The following is a 15,422-nucleotide window of genomic DNA, read 5'->3' on the forward strand; positions in this document are numbered from 1 at the left end:
AACCCTATCCACCCCCTTGCTCATAAAGAACATATAATCGCTGTGCCTCCATCTGGCTGGCCCTGAAAAAAAATACTGGTGTGCTTTGGAAGCCTCCAGGAATAAAATTATTCCAGTAATAATCTGGATCTAGCTCCAGAACAATTACAAGTCATAAATAGTATACATCTATAGTATACTATAGTATAGAAATAGTATACAGTAGAAAGAACAGCCTTTACTTAACAACTTAAAGCAACAGAGTTTAACAGATTAACAGTGAATAACACTAACAAAGTACATAGAAATAATAGGAACGTATCTGGCATTTGTATTGACCCTGTTTATCACACCCCAGAGTATGCACTCCTCAGGACTCTCAGTACCATACTCTTGCTTGTGTGGGTGCACTTGAAGATTTTGCAGCTGGAGTGGATGATTATAGTCTCCTTCTGGGTGCAGAATAGTACTTCTAGCCACAGGTACAGCCAAAGGGCAATCAGAAGCAGCCTGCTAGATTCCAGTCCCAAAGGCTCTGAATCCAAGTCTGTAGCTGCAACTTAACAGCTTCTGGACTGGCTAAAACTCCTCCACAGCAGCGTTGCTCCTCTTTTCCAAAAACAAAGGGAAGAGTCCACAGACTGCTGAGAATCTCTCTCCACACACATGAAGAGAGCCAGAACCACCACCCCCGGAAAAACCTTGCTTCCTGGTTTCCTCAAGGGCTCATGGGAATTGTAGTCTCTGGGGCTAGATTGCAGCACACAGGATCTTCCCAGAAATTAAGCAGAGGCACCTTCAATAAGGGGACTAAAGGTATCTGGGTAACTTTTTTAAAAACTGGTTATTTAAGTTAGGCTCTTATGTTCACATTTTAGGCAGCTAAATAACAGGTCCAACTGATGGGTGCATAGCATCCAGCAACCCTAGATGAAGTGAGTGGGACTATGCATCGAAGCAAGAATCTAGTTGTTTGGAGAGACTGTAAGATCAGAACATTGGTTGACGAGTAAGAGCACTGGGGCACCATCACTAGCCATACCAAAAACCGTCAGGAGGTTAGCGATCAAAAAATGTGGGATGTGTCAATTATCAGTAGCCATCTTCCCAGGATAGTTAAGCCTCCAGAACTATTTTATTCCAACCTGTAGCTATCTGGATCAGTTTAAAAAAACTTCAGGAAGAATGGTATATCATTTTACACTGTTACCAAATATGGCGCTTTACAATACTTGTTGCCAAGAAGAATTCATGTTTCTCCACTGTTACTCTTGTGAATAAAAACATGCACTTATTTTGTGACAAAACCACCATTAGCAAACACTTATAGCATTAAACACACAAGAAAAAAAATGTATTGAACTCAGTTTTTCTTGGGATTCAAGGTCTTTTAATCTAAAGAGAATTTCAGAAAGGACTACAATTTTTAATTGGCACTAATAAAACTCACCCAAGTTCATTATCAGGAAAATATCTTTGTTATCCTTACATAAATCAGAGTCTTTACTCTTCCAAAATAATCCACATTGATTTAACATGAATTTTGGTTATCTTGAAAATGAACGTGAAATAATACTCTTCAGAAGAAACCTAACCCCATGTGTCAGCACCTGAGGCACATTCATTCATTTCACACATCTATCCATTGATCCAATCCATTCATCTCTACTGATGTACCTTTCAGAGTCTATGCTCAACTTTCACCTTTAAGCCTCTGCCCCACTATCAATGGCTAGGTCTACACTACAGTGTTAAGTTGGAAAAAAAATCTGCAGTGCACAAATTGCATATCTTTTTCCAATTTACTTTCGAAAGAGGCTTTTCCAAAATTTGGTGTGTCTACCAAGGTGGGGGAGGGGGGTCAGGAGGAAGACTGCTGTGGGGCTGCAGCTGGGAAAGGGAATCTCCAGCAGGGCCAGTCCCACTGCTCCCTGGGAGTCTCTCCCAGGGCAGTGGCCCCAGCCTGGCCAGTCCCTACCCAAAGGCAAGTAATACTTGGGGAATAGGTAAGAGACACCCTCCCAGGAGTGGTCCCCCCCAGGCTGCAGGGGGAGGTTTTGGCCCCAAGCTGCTCCCTGAGGAGCTAGCTGCAATTCCCTGCCCTAGGGAAGCTCCCAGCATGTGTGAGGTGGGGGAGCCATCCCTGGGAGGAGCTGGGAGGAGGCAGAAGACGAGTGAGGGCAGATAAGGGGATAAAGGGGGAACAGGAATGTGTGAGGCGGGGGCAGGAGGGCGAATCAGGAAGCGCTGAAGGGAGGTTGGGGGATTCAGGAAAGACTTATGGGGCAGATGGGAGCAGGGATGCAATGGAAGTAAACTTGGGGGAGAGGAAAGGAGGCTGGGAGGAGACTGTGGGAGCAAGAGCGGCCTGGCTGGGGAAGGGAGACACACAGGGGAGGGGCTGTACAGGAGAGGGAGAGGTACAATGGCAACTACCCCACCCCATTGTGGCAGGAGAGGGGGGGCAAATGTGACTGGGGGTTGCACTTAGGGGCACCACCTCCTATACACCTGTCAAATTTTCTAAAGTTGCTAAATATGGTGCCCCAAATGTCCCCTACCCCCTCCCTCTTCAGGCACCAGTCGCCCGAGGGAGGGCTGTCTCACCCAGCAGCCAGAGGGGAATTCTTTCTGTGAATTTTTTTGTGTTGTAGATATCTGAAAACTCTGATCCATTATGGTCTGGTAACATTTTATTTGCGTATTTGCATATCATTATGCAAATAATGAATACGCAAATAAAATGTTACCAGTCCGTAACAGATGAGAGTTTTCAGATATCTACAACACTAAAAAAATTCACAGAAACTTTACAAATGGGTTTGCCAGTCTGATTACCTGTACTGTTCATTGCTGCTGGGGCACATGGCACTGATCCCAGCCAGAAGAAAAGATACTGGGCTAGATGGCATTTGGTCTGACCCAATATGGTTGTTCTTGTGTTCACAAGGTTAATTTCAAAGCGAGGCAACTCTTCTATGCTCCAAGTTACATATTGTGCTTTGCAAAGAACTTTAACGTCATTGTTATGTAGACCGCTTCAAGTTAGCTGACAGATTCTAAATTATTTCTAACTCTCAGTTCATGACAGACCAAGTACCACTTAGGCTATCACAGGTTTCTTTTAAAATAAGAGTTCCTGTTCTGGAGGGTAAACATGCTAGCTTTTGTCTTCTTATATGTCTAACCCCACCCAAACAGCCTCCAACTTTTGTTTACAATCTCAGCAACTGTTCCTCAATGAATGAGATGCCCTTTACCACTGTGCCCATGAAAACTCATGATACCATCTCCATGTTTTGTTAGCACTTTATAAACTATCAGACCATTTGTTGTTTTTTTAAGTTCCCCCAGGTGCTTTTTTCCCCAAAGCATTTTACTACACCACTTTAGCCACCTCCACATAAGAAGGGACAATAATAGTTTTGATATTTCTTAAAACTGGCAATTACAATTCTTTCATTTGTGACATCCAACCAAATCAAGACATCTACTTGTTTTTTAACAAACAGTGTTTTATCAGTATTTCTTCTTTCATAGAGTCATGGAAGATTGGGGTTGGAAGAGACGCAGAAGGTCGTTTAGTCGAACTACCTGCTCAAAGCAGGACCAATCCCAACTAAATCATCCCGACTAGTGCTTTGTCAAGCCTGAAAAAGCCTGTAAGGATAAAGATTACACCATTGCCTTTGGCAACCCATTCCAGTGCTTCACCACCCTTCTAGTGAAATATTTTTCCCTAATATGCAACCTAGAGCTCCCTCACTGCAACTTGAGACCATTGCTTCCTGCTCTGTCATCTGACACCACTGAGAATAGTCTCTCTCCATCTTCTTTGGAAATCCCCCCTCCCAGCTTCCCCCACTTCAAGTAGCTGCAGACTGCTATCAAATCCCCTGCCCTCCCCCCCATACTTCCCCTCTGCAGACTAAATAAGCCCAGTTCCCTGAGCCTTTCCTCATAAGTCATGTGCTCTAATCATTTTCATTGCCCTCCACTGGACTCTCTTCAATTTGTCCTCATCCTTTCTGTAGTGGGAGATCCAAAACTAGACAATACTCACTAGTGCCAAATACAAGAGAATAATCATTTCTCTTCATTTGCTGGCAATGCGCCTACTAATTCAGTTCAATATGCCATTAACCTTCTTGGCAACAAGGGTCCACTGTTGATTCATATCCAGCTTCTTATCCACTCTAATTCACAGGTCTTCGTCTGCCAGATTGCTGCTTAGCCAGCCAGTCCCCAGCCAGTAGCAGTGCATAGGAGTCTTCTGCCCCAAGTGCAGAACTCTGCGCTTGTCCTTGTTGAACCTCAGATATATTTTGGCCCAAACCTCTAATTTGTCTAGGTCACTCTGGGCCCTATCCTACTCTTGAGCATATCTACCTCTCCCCACAGCTTAGTGGCATCCACAAACTACCATCCAGATCAATAATGAAGACTTGGAATAAAACCTGTGCCAGGACTGACCAGTGGGGCACTCTGCATGATACCAGCTGCCAACTGACGATCTAGCCACCTTATAGTCCTTTCATCTAAGCTATACTACTTTAATTTGCTGGCAAGAATACTGTTCAAGACCGTATAAAAAGCTTTGCTAAGTCAAGGAATATCACATCCATCACCTTCACCGTACCCACAGATCCAGCTCTCTCATCACAGAAGGCAATTAGATTGGTCAGTCATGACTTGCCCTAGGTGACTTGAGGTTGACTGTTGCTGATCACCTTCTGTTCCTTAAAGTTTTTCAAAACTGATTCCTTAAGGACCTGCTCTATTTATCCAGGGACTTAAGTGAGAAGGATTGGTCTATAGATAACCCGAATTCTCCTTCTTCCGTTTTTAAAGACTGGCACTACATTTTGCTCTTTTCCAATCATCCAAGCCCTCCCCCGATCGCCATGAGTTTTCAAAGGTAATGGCCAATGGCTCTACAATCTCATCAGCCAACTCCCTCACCACCCGTGAATGCATTAGTCCTTGCTCCTGGAAAGGACTCTGGTAGTTAATTATATTTTCCCTATTGTAGTATTATTGTTAATAAAGGCATTCTCTGCTCAAGGATGGAAAACTGAAGTGTAACAAATGTTCATGAAAGCATGAAATTTAGGACAAGGAAGATTAGAAAAATATTTCAATTCAAGTTCTCTATACCAGAACAGGGGTAATCATCATGAATATCCCTGGAGCAAACTATAGCAGAACAGTAAGGTTCCCAATAATAATAATAAAACTGTTTTTGTAACGTTACTCTTCTATCAGTTTGTTTCAGGGTTATCCATGAACAGAACATGCGGGCCTCTGTACTTGTACAAAGAGGGGAGAGAGAGATTTCTCTTTTCAAGTTAGACATTATAGCTGTGCTTAACAGTTGTATTGTTGCTTAGATGTTTAATCTAAAGCCTATTGGTATAAACATCATTAATTCAATGAACAAGGAAAGGATTTAAAATCAGAGGCCATGACAGGTACTCCATTATCATCAAAGTGGTGGCAGAGGGAGAAAGGTAGGGGATTGGTTGTAAAATGTCTGATCCCAAGTGGATTATCATTAAGCTATTTACAATAATGCAAAGCAAATATCGAAGCATGCTCAAATTAACAGCACTTTGTATCTTCTGATAAGAGTCCCTGGAGGGGAAACAAACAGAACCCAGTTGAAGAATAGCATGCAAATGAAATGATTAGGAGCATAATTGCAAGGAGGGCATTGGAGTGTTGTCAAAAGAGCAGCAGCAAGAGTTCTGAGATCTAAAATTTTAGAGCAAGACTTCTTGAGAAGCCCCAGAAAATACTCAGTTATTTTCTATTTATTACAGTTTTTCCAACTCTCACAGCATTTGGCATTGTTTCTTAAATCCCTGCTTCAAGAACTACACGTTCTTAGGAGAATGTCAGCTTTTGTTTACAAAGACCCCAGGGGTTGTGGAGGCAAGGGGAAAATTGTGAGCCCCTGATGATATATCTACACAACTGCAGGGAGCGCTGTTGCACAGCCTGGGTCTATGCACTTGTGCTAGCATGCTAAAAACAGCTATGTGGAGGCTCCGGGTCCAGTTATAAAGCTTAGGGAGGGGATGTACCCTAATGTCAAAACAACATCAACAACAGCTATTTGTATCATGTTAGCCCAAGCACCACTACCATGAGTCAGTCAACATAGGCGGTGAGATTTGCTCCCACCACCAGAAAAGGCTCAGAAGGGAGAAAGAAAAAAGAAGCCACGCCCAACAATTTATTGAAAATCTCAAGTTTGCTAAAAACCTATTCATGACAATTGACACAAGAGGTTAGGCAAGGGAGTTACTAAATTTGCTCTGAAACGTTACAGGGTATTAATAACCTCACGCCATCTTATATCCCTTATTAGGAAAGCCTTTGTGCTGCCCAATACTCTTCAATCTTCTCCAGTGACCACCACAGGTCATGTGATTCTGACTAGTGACAGACTGATGTGCTGGACTCAGTGAAGGCAGAGAGGAATTTTCCTGCTGAGGCATCCACCATTCAGCCTGCTCTTGGCTGGGAGACCTTCCTGTAGATATTATCTGGAAGCTACTTTGACTTAACCCCTTACACCATTTTTCTCCAATGAAGGCAATTCTGAAGGTCCCTCTTGCTCTGTCACACACCCTTCTCTACAAATCCCCAAGTATCGTAACGGGGAATGTTAATATTACACCGTTTATTTCTCCCAAGCATATTCGTAGACTTTGGTCACTTTTTCTAGAGGTGGTGTTTGGGACACACAAATCCCACAGTTGTGACTCCCTGTCCCCTGGTTTTGGGGAATCCATAAATGTGAACTCAGTACTTCTGCTCATTAACAATATATTTCTACCTCACAGATTGGCCTTCAGGACTCATGAGATACATGGCCAGTTTATTATTTGTGGAAGAAAGGGATGCCACCGTGCCCCCTTTGACTTGGTAGCCAAACTTAAGTGCAAGAGTGTCAATGTGTCACAGAGCAAGACAGTCCTGAATTTTGTTCACGGTGTTGAAAGACTCCTTTAGCCTTAGTCATGTCACTTAACCTTCATGTGTTTGTTTTCCTAGGGTACGTCTAGACTACATGCCTCTGTCGCCAGAGGTATGTAGATTAGGCTACCAGGCATAGGAAAATGAAGCAGCGATTTAAATAATCGCAGCTTCATTTAAATTTACATGGCTGCCGTGCTAAGCCGACAAACAGCTGATTGCCACTTCATTTTCCTATGCCTGGTAGCCTAATCTACATGCCTCTGGCGACAGAGGCATGTAGTCTAGACGTACCCCTACTGTGTAAAAAGAGTTACTATTTACCTTCGCTGAGATCTCATTGGATCATGTCTATGGAAAACAAGTGCTAACATTTAATAGACTATATATAAAACCTTCCAGAAGCTATAGGGAAAGTGATTCTCAGGCTCTAGTTAGTTCATACTGAGAAGTGTCCCTTGCACCATCGTTTCCCAAACCACAGGGTATGCCCAATGGTGAATGCAAGAACTAGCTTAAGCTGGGACAAAGTTGCAGTCCAAATTCCCTCTATGCTATCCTGCTGGCATGGCAGGATTCACAGACTCCAAGTGGGAGGGATAGCTCAGTGATTTGAGCATTGGCCTGCTTAAACCCAGGGTTGAGAGTTCAGTCCTTGAGAAGGCCATTTAGGGATCTGGGGCAACATCTTTCAAGGTCCCTTCCAGTTCTAGGAAACAGGCATCTCAATTCATTTAAAAAATTTCATTTAAGGCCAGAAGGGACCATTTTGAACATGTACTCTGACATATCTAATACATGCCACAGAACTTCGCCAGAATAATTCCTAGCACAGATCTTTAAGAAAAAAATCCATCTCCATTTAAAAATGGTCAGTGATGAAGAATTCACTATGATCCCTGGTAAACTGTTCCAATAATTAATCAATCTGTCAGAAATGTACACCTTATTTCCAGTCTGAATTTGTCTAGCTTCAGTTTCAAGTTCATTTTATATTCCTCTCTCTTCTGGAGCAAAGAGCACATTTAAATACTTACAGGCTATCATCAAGTCATCCCTTAACCTTCTCTTTATTAAGATAAATAAACAGGGCTCCTACAGTTTATCACAGAAAGGCAGGTTTCCTAACCCTTTAATTATTCTTGTGGCTCTTCTCTGAACTCTATCCAGTTTTTCAACAGAAGAGAGTACAACTCAAGTAATTTTTCAGAAGCTTCGGAACTGCACCCTAAAACACTTAAAATGTTGACAATTATACACATCACCTGGCACAAGTAACCAAACTGTATTTCTCCTCTAGTGACAGCCATGAGGGAGGCAACTGAATTCATTTTTATAAACAATCATGCCATATCTATATTTTACCAGTGGATCAACGCTCCAGAGGTCAATTTTCTAGCATTCGATTTATCAGGTCGAGTAAGGACCTGTTAAATCGGTGGTCACCAACCAATAGATTAGGATCTACTGGCAGAACTTGGCACTTCTGACAGGTGATCCTGACTGGTTTGGCTAGGAAGCTTTCAAGCACTGGCACTTCAGTTGTCCCTCCACACACTGTCATGCTGCTCCTGCCCTCTGCCTTGGAGCCTCCTGCTTGCTATGCAGGGTGAGGGAGGGAGAAAGGACGGGTGCTGATGTCAGGGTGCCCCTCCTCCTACCCTATCTGCACACAGAGAAAAGAATAGAGGGAGCTTGGCAATGCAAATCTCTGTCACACACACACTCTGTATGTCTCTGTTATATTCACAAAACACACACTGTCCTTTACTCTCCTCTCCCAACCCAACCCATACATGGGTTATTGTTGTTACTTCTTTTAATACTTGTAAAGTGGGGTATTTTTGGTTTTTTGACTGGTCTGTGCATTTCTTAATTTGCATTTCCTTCTTATGCTTAAATTTAATTCTTTGAGCAATACGTTCTAAAATGCCTAACCTGTGATGGCTTGAGTAATCATCCCTGTGTTAACTGCTTCTCCTGAAAGTGGCTGGCATGTCCCTTCAGCCTCTGAGAAAGGCAGAGTAGGGGGTCTCCACACGCTGTCCTTGCCTGCAGACATCACTCCCGCTGCACCCACTGATCAATAATGGGAACTGTGGCCAGTAGAAGCTGTGGGGGCTCATTGCCCGTAGATATGGGGCAGCACATGGTGCCACAGAGCCACTGTTGTACATGCCAGCTGCTTTCAGGAGTGGTGCAGGGTCAGGGCAAGGGCAAGAGTAAGCCTGCCTTAACCCCACTGCTCCACCACCTGGAAGCCATCTCAGTTAAACCGTGTCCAAACAGAGTCTGTTTCCTGAACCCCTGTCCCAGCCTTGAACCTCTTTCTACACCCGGGCTCCAGCCCCAGATGTGAGTTTGCATCCAAACTCCTTCCCAGAGTTTGCACCCTGAAAGCCCTCCTGGACCCCAATCCCCACCCTGGGCTCAGCCCAGAGCCCCTCCCACACTCCAAACCCCTTGGCCCAAGATCAGAATCTGCTCCCCAACCCCCTAACCCCAGCCTGGTGAAAGTGAGTCAGGATGGGGGAGAAAAGCGGATGGAGTAAGCAGGTGAGGTCTCAGAGAAAAGGTGGAGCAGGGCCTCTAAGAAGGGGCAGAAAGAAAGCGGGCCAAGGGTATTTGGGTTTGAGGTAGATCTAACATTGCACTTAAACTGAAAAAGTGATGTTGTGGTTAATCATTGAGGGTACCCCCTTCAGCGCCAGCACTCCTACTCCTCACAAGGAATAAAGGGAAGTAACTCCCTCAGTGGGAATAGTGCCAAAGTTCGAATCAAGGTATATTGACTTCAACTATGCAATTAACATTAGCTGGAGTCACGTATCTTAATTCGAACTTCAGTTAAATATTAAATGCTCTGAAGAATTTTCAGGGATCCCTTCCAAAACAGCATCTGCCTGTTACACCTGGGGTGGGGAAAATAACTCCAAGGAATTATTTTGCCAGCTCATCTAAACACATATAAAAGGTAGCTTTGTTTTTCGTATAGTCCAGCTGTATTCGTGATCAGTATTTGCAAAAGACAGAGCGCTATGTTTTGTTGGAAGATTTTTTTAAAATAAGGCAAATACATTGCAACACACGATTTTAAAGTTAATACTCATGAACTTCTAAACATGAACAGAAAACATTTTTACGAGCAAAGTGAAAACTTAGTAGAAAAAGTAATTATTAGAAGTCATGAATAAAAACGCAGTCTTAATAAGACAAGATGCTTATTAAAATTACGCTGTTTTGTCACTGTAAGCATTTCTTTTGCTTAGCCATATTGCAGGAAAACACAAAAAAGCACAAGGATTAGTCACACACATAATACTTAAGAAATATCACCTCAAACAATTTTGCTTGTATTTTTCTACTGCACTTTGTCTTTTCTATTTAGAGTATAAACTCTTCAGGGTACAGATTGTCTCTATGGTGTTTATGTCACACCAAGCATATTCTGGAACCTTTCAGATACGAAATAAGGCAGACTGTGTTTTCAGTGTTATGTAAGTCTCACATACTACTCAGAAAACAAAGCATGGAGCTCCTACTGATGGCGCTCAAGGAACCTGAGGAGCAGCTCCGTGTAAAAAGCCTGTCTCGCACCAAAAGATGATCCAATAAAAGATATTTCACCCACCTTGTGTCTCAAATAAAAAAGCATTTACATTCAAGAAAACAATATTAACAACTTTTGTCCTTACCTTATTCCTTGCTCATAATTAGACCCAGCAGCGTACCATATCCAAGAGTAGCAAAAGCCTGTTGTAATAATATAAATCCCAAATCTATTTTACAGGCCTCAGCATGCTAGTTTCCAAGCAAATGCACACCTCAGCCTATGTTTCCAGACGTTTATCAAGGCTTTCACATAACTAAGATGATAGTCAAAGAGCTGCTAGGTATCCTGATGATTCATATCAAAGGAAACTACAAAGAAATGCCTGTGGGTGAAAGAGGAGTTAAAAAAAATCTAAACTCCACCTATAGTGTCTCCACCCTTCAAGGTTGTTCTTTTAAAACCCTAAGCTCTAATAATCATAACCCTGTTAAGTAAGCTTGTCCATTTTGCATATTTATTTACTAGATTACTGCTTCAAGAGCACAACAGGGTCAATAGTCTTACACTCTTCCCTCCCCCCAAAAAAACTAAACAAAATTTCATCTTTAAGTTTGTTTCTTTCATTTTGCTCAAAGTAAAGCGTAAAAATAAATGAAAAAGTTTTATTCCAGAATTTTTTTTAAAGCAACAAAAACAAACCCCATATTTAAGTGAATGAAAATGAATTATCTTAGTTCAGAACAAAAGTGCATTTACCTATAAATCTGAATTTCCCCTCTCTCATTTCAATCCACTGAATTTCTTCAACACAACAAATATTCTGGAACTTTAACTAGAAGTGGAAGAAGAAATAAGCAAAAGTGACACTGGTGATTTTAGGAGCAGCAGCAGTCAACACAGGAGTGCTAATGAGCACTTATAAGCTGGCTGAGTTGTTGAACAGGTTTGGCAGAGTTTAAACAAAGAGGCAAGGTGAGGGGCAGGCACATGCATACAGATTCGTTTCTGAAGTGCAGACCTCATCAAACTTTAGGTAAGCAGCCAAATGGCTCATGCATAACAAAACCTCGTCTGCTGGATATTTATGTCGCAATGGAAGATCTGCTCAGGAGAGTTCTTATACTTACGGTGGCCACAAAAAATACCAACCCCCCCCCCCCCAAAAGAGAAAAAATTCTGTTGAGAAGGGGGGGGGGGACCAAAGTTTGTTTTTTGCTTAAAGAAAGGCACTGCATCTTTAAATGGCCCTGAGCTTCTCACATCCCCACCCCCGCCAGACAGACACAGCAGGGGAAAATTGTCCCCACTGGACTTCTATCTGAGGGGAACAGGAAATACCGGACATTTCACATATCCGGTATTTTCTGGGTTTTTTTTTTGCTGGACGGAGGACCCAAATAACGGACAGTCCTGACGAAAACCAGACACTTGGCAACCTTACTTATACGCTACCAGTTTGTCTGAGCATACCACGTTAACATGCTCATGAAGTGCCCAAGATAAGAACAAAGCGGCATCCAATGATATTAAAAGGTGGCATGTTCAAGAATGATGAAAGGAAATGCTTCCACAAAGAACATATAATTCGACTGTAATACCTGTGAGAAATTTAAGTTACTTCCACCACTGGTGGCGAGACCAGACCAGTGGTCCTCACACTTTCCAGAATTCTGTGCCCATCACAGGAGTCTCACGTCTCTTGCGTGACCAAGTTTCACCTCACTTAAACTACTTGCTTACAAATCAGATCTAAAAATACAAAAGCATCACTGGATCCTTACTGAAAAACTGCTTACTTCCTCATTTTTAGCATATCATTATCAATTGCAATATAAACACTATACTTGTATTTCAGTGTATAGTATGCAGAGCAGAATAAACAAGTCAGGTTCAGTATGAAATTTTAGTTTGAGCTGATTTTTCTAGTGCTTTTTATAGCCTATTGTAAAACTAGACAAAAATCAAAGTCAGTTGATAGACCCTTGGGAAACCACTGCATATTCCAGGGGTACACATGCCTCTGGTTGAGACCACATGATCACAATGGTCCCTTCTGGACTTAATTCCTAAGTAATGGAAAATTTCTGTAGTTTCTATCAAATGCCAACTAAAAGACAGGGGAACTAAAATCATTGCATTTATACATATAATTTATGTCCTCCACACTCAGACACATGGCACTCCACAGATGCATCACAGTGATCTCAGCAGAAACACCATTCCTGTTTCTCTTACCCACTGTCTTATGCCATCTCTCTGGCAGCATGATTCTACAGAGCAGGCTGCCTCTGGCTGGATGCCGTGTCTGTCAGAAAGGATTCTACTCCCATGAAAACTCTCACCCAAGTTAACCAGCTGTGTGTGGATTCCCATACAGTGGATGGACATGGCAATACCATATCTCCTCCTCTGTGCACAGAGCCATAGCCCAACAGAAAGCCAAGGGATTAAGGACTGGTTACCACAGAGAGAACTCTGCCTTCCATACCTCCTGGGCAGAGCTCTACATAGCAATGTAGGGATATGTCTAGACTACATGGCTCCGTCGACAGAGCCATGTAGATGAGTTTACTAGACATAGGAAAATGAAGTGAAATGAGGTTTACCACAGAGGTCAACAAAGGCTTCCCTTGTCAAGCGCGGAGCGTCTAGACTACCGCGCTTGATGATCAGCTGATTGTCGGCACAGAGCAGTGGCCATTTTGATGTAAATGAAGCAGCGATTATTTAAATCTCCACTTCATTTTCCTATGTCTAGTAAACTCATCTACATGGCTCTGTCGTCGGAGCCACGTAGTCTAGACATACCCTAGATGAAAGGCAGAGGGCCTTGAACATGGTGTTTCAGAATGGACTCACCATGCTTCACTGTGTTAAACAAAACACTCCCTCTACCCCTCAAGAACACGCTGTAGATTGAATGAGCAAAATGTGCAATGGGATGAGATAGTAAGATCAAAAATATCTGTAGAAAAAGTTATTAGTATAGGTTAGCTGCACTAGAAGTAAAACCGGGACATGAGTAGAGAATACATTGAAGAATTAAAAGCAGTTTTTTACATTGTACCATGCATATGTATAACTGTTCACATCTTTATTCTGAATAGCTACAGAGGACGTAATTTGAGATCTAAATGTAGGAACATCACAAGCAAAAGAAATTTTTCTAGCTACCTAAATGAGGTAGCAAAGAAGGCAAGTTTCTTAATATTTATTCAGAGTCTTGAAGTTGAAAAGTTCACACAAAATCATTATTCAGTGCCTGTGCCACCAACCTCCCATATCGGGAGAACATGGCAACTGTTTGCATTGGGTAGGGATAAATTACACAAAAGGAAGATATGAAAGCAAAATGCACTTTGTGGCAATCTCCTGAGGGAAGGACCCTTTTCTTTATATCTGTGAAGTGGGGAGCACAAGAACTAACATTACACAAGTCAAAACCATGCTGGCTCATTAGAACACCAGTCACAGGTAAGGCACATACACTTCTATGTGCACCAGTCTACGCATGGGTGCTTACCAAGTCATTAACAGAATGAAGGACCAAACTCATTCTTCAGAAACAAATATTTTAAAAGATCTGTGATTTACAGGATTGTTTTGGTCGGCTACTAGACATAAAGCTTGTGTCCAGCAGTGATCGAGGACCACTGTTTCAATCTAGGAAACATTTGGGAATTACAACATGTTCTTCCAACCATGAATTTTGCCGTGACAAGCCAAATCTTTGTGACCTCTAAGCCTGGTCACTGAGTATACTCCATTTGAAGCTACTCTTGCAGGCTAGTCTTAGAAAAAAAAACCTGTTAAGGAATGTAGCAGCACAACTATTCAAAAGCCTCCACCCACAATGATCTGAGATGAACACTGCTGGTTATTACCCAGGAACTAAATTCTTACATTTAATATTGCTGGGGGACTTCTGATTGAGTAGACCCTCTGAGAATGTTTTCCCCCTTGAAACAGGAGAGATTTCTGAGCAGAACTCGTTATTAGCGATAAAAAATAATCCTTTTGTTTGCTGGTAGGAAAGATATTTGTTTAGTGCTGCAGTGTGCTTTGAACGCTCCTCTTTCAGGGATAGGTTTTGAGATACCTTCCCATTTTCTCAATTTTCTTTCTGTTCTAGTTTAGTGACCAGAAATCAACTGCTCCAAGGCCATAAAAATTAAGAAATTATTGTAAAATAGTTCTATTACTACATAATTCAGAGTGTGAATACTAAACATCACACTCAATGAAATGGATTACCCAGGATTGCAATAATAGCTGGCCATTCATCACTCCAAGAAGAGGTTGATGGACAGGGGCATGGCTTTCTGTCACTGCGGGACCTATTTCTGATCCCTCATCTGATCATCCCTTCAGGTACAGTTCCTCTGGACAACATCAGCTTAGTCCTTAGATGCCTTTGAGTGCTATCTGGGGGTTCTCTGTTCAGTGTCCTTCTCTGAATCCCCCATTGTTATCCTTTTGTTTCCATACCCATCCCTATTTTTCTTTCATTTGCTGTCCTGAGAAATCAGCTGTAGCCTGTGATTAGGAGTTCCTCACTCTTTGTTGATGGGCCAGAACTTGAGCTGGGAGAGAGAGCTTCCAAGGACTAAAATAGAGTTACACCTTCCAGCTTATGCAACCATGAAACAAGTATCCTATAGAAAACAGTCCCTTTACAATACAACACTGATTTATCCCCAGATTATGGTCCCTCCTGTGCAATCAACAAGTGCCTCAGGAACTGGTACAACTCAGTCCCTCCTATTCTTGGTCTGTGGCACATAATCTACTCTTGTTTGGCTGCTACATGGTATTGGTGGCTATGATATTCAAGACAGTTGAGCGACTGGCAAATGCCAATGGCATTCAATCCTCTGGACACAGGAATCCCAGTTCTGGTACCATC

At 42.4% G+C, this 15,422-nt stretch overlaps 1 protein-coding gene across 6 annotated transcripts in view; it reads right to left on the minus strand.

Annotated features, from left to right (window-relative positions):
• NEDD4L (NEDD4 like E3 ubiquitin protein ligase) overlaps window positions 1-15,422 on the minus strand; it is a 299,735-nt gene that overhangs the window by 184,566 nt on the left and 99,747 nt on the right. The window contains exon 1 of one of the 6 annotated variants that reach the window (XM_006116561.5): window positions 10,659-10,712. The exons of the other annotated variants lie outside the window; for them this stretch is intronic. The gene's annotated coding sequence lies outside the window, so the exon portion shown is untranslated. Of the gene's footprint in view, window positions 1-10,658; window positions 10,713-15,422 lie in introns of those variants that run through there. 6 annotated transcript variants of the gene reach the window in all.

Source organism: Pelodiscus sinensis, chromosome 6 (genome assembly GCF_052426305.1).
Source record: "Pelodiscus sinensis isolate ZL-2025 chromosome 6, ASM5242630v1, whole genome shotgun sequence".
Taxonomy (NCBI): Eukaryota; Metazoa; Chordata; order Testudines; family Trionychidae; genus Pelodiscus; species Pelodiscus sinensis.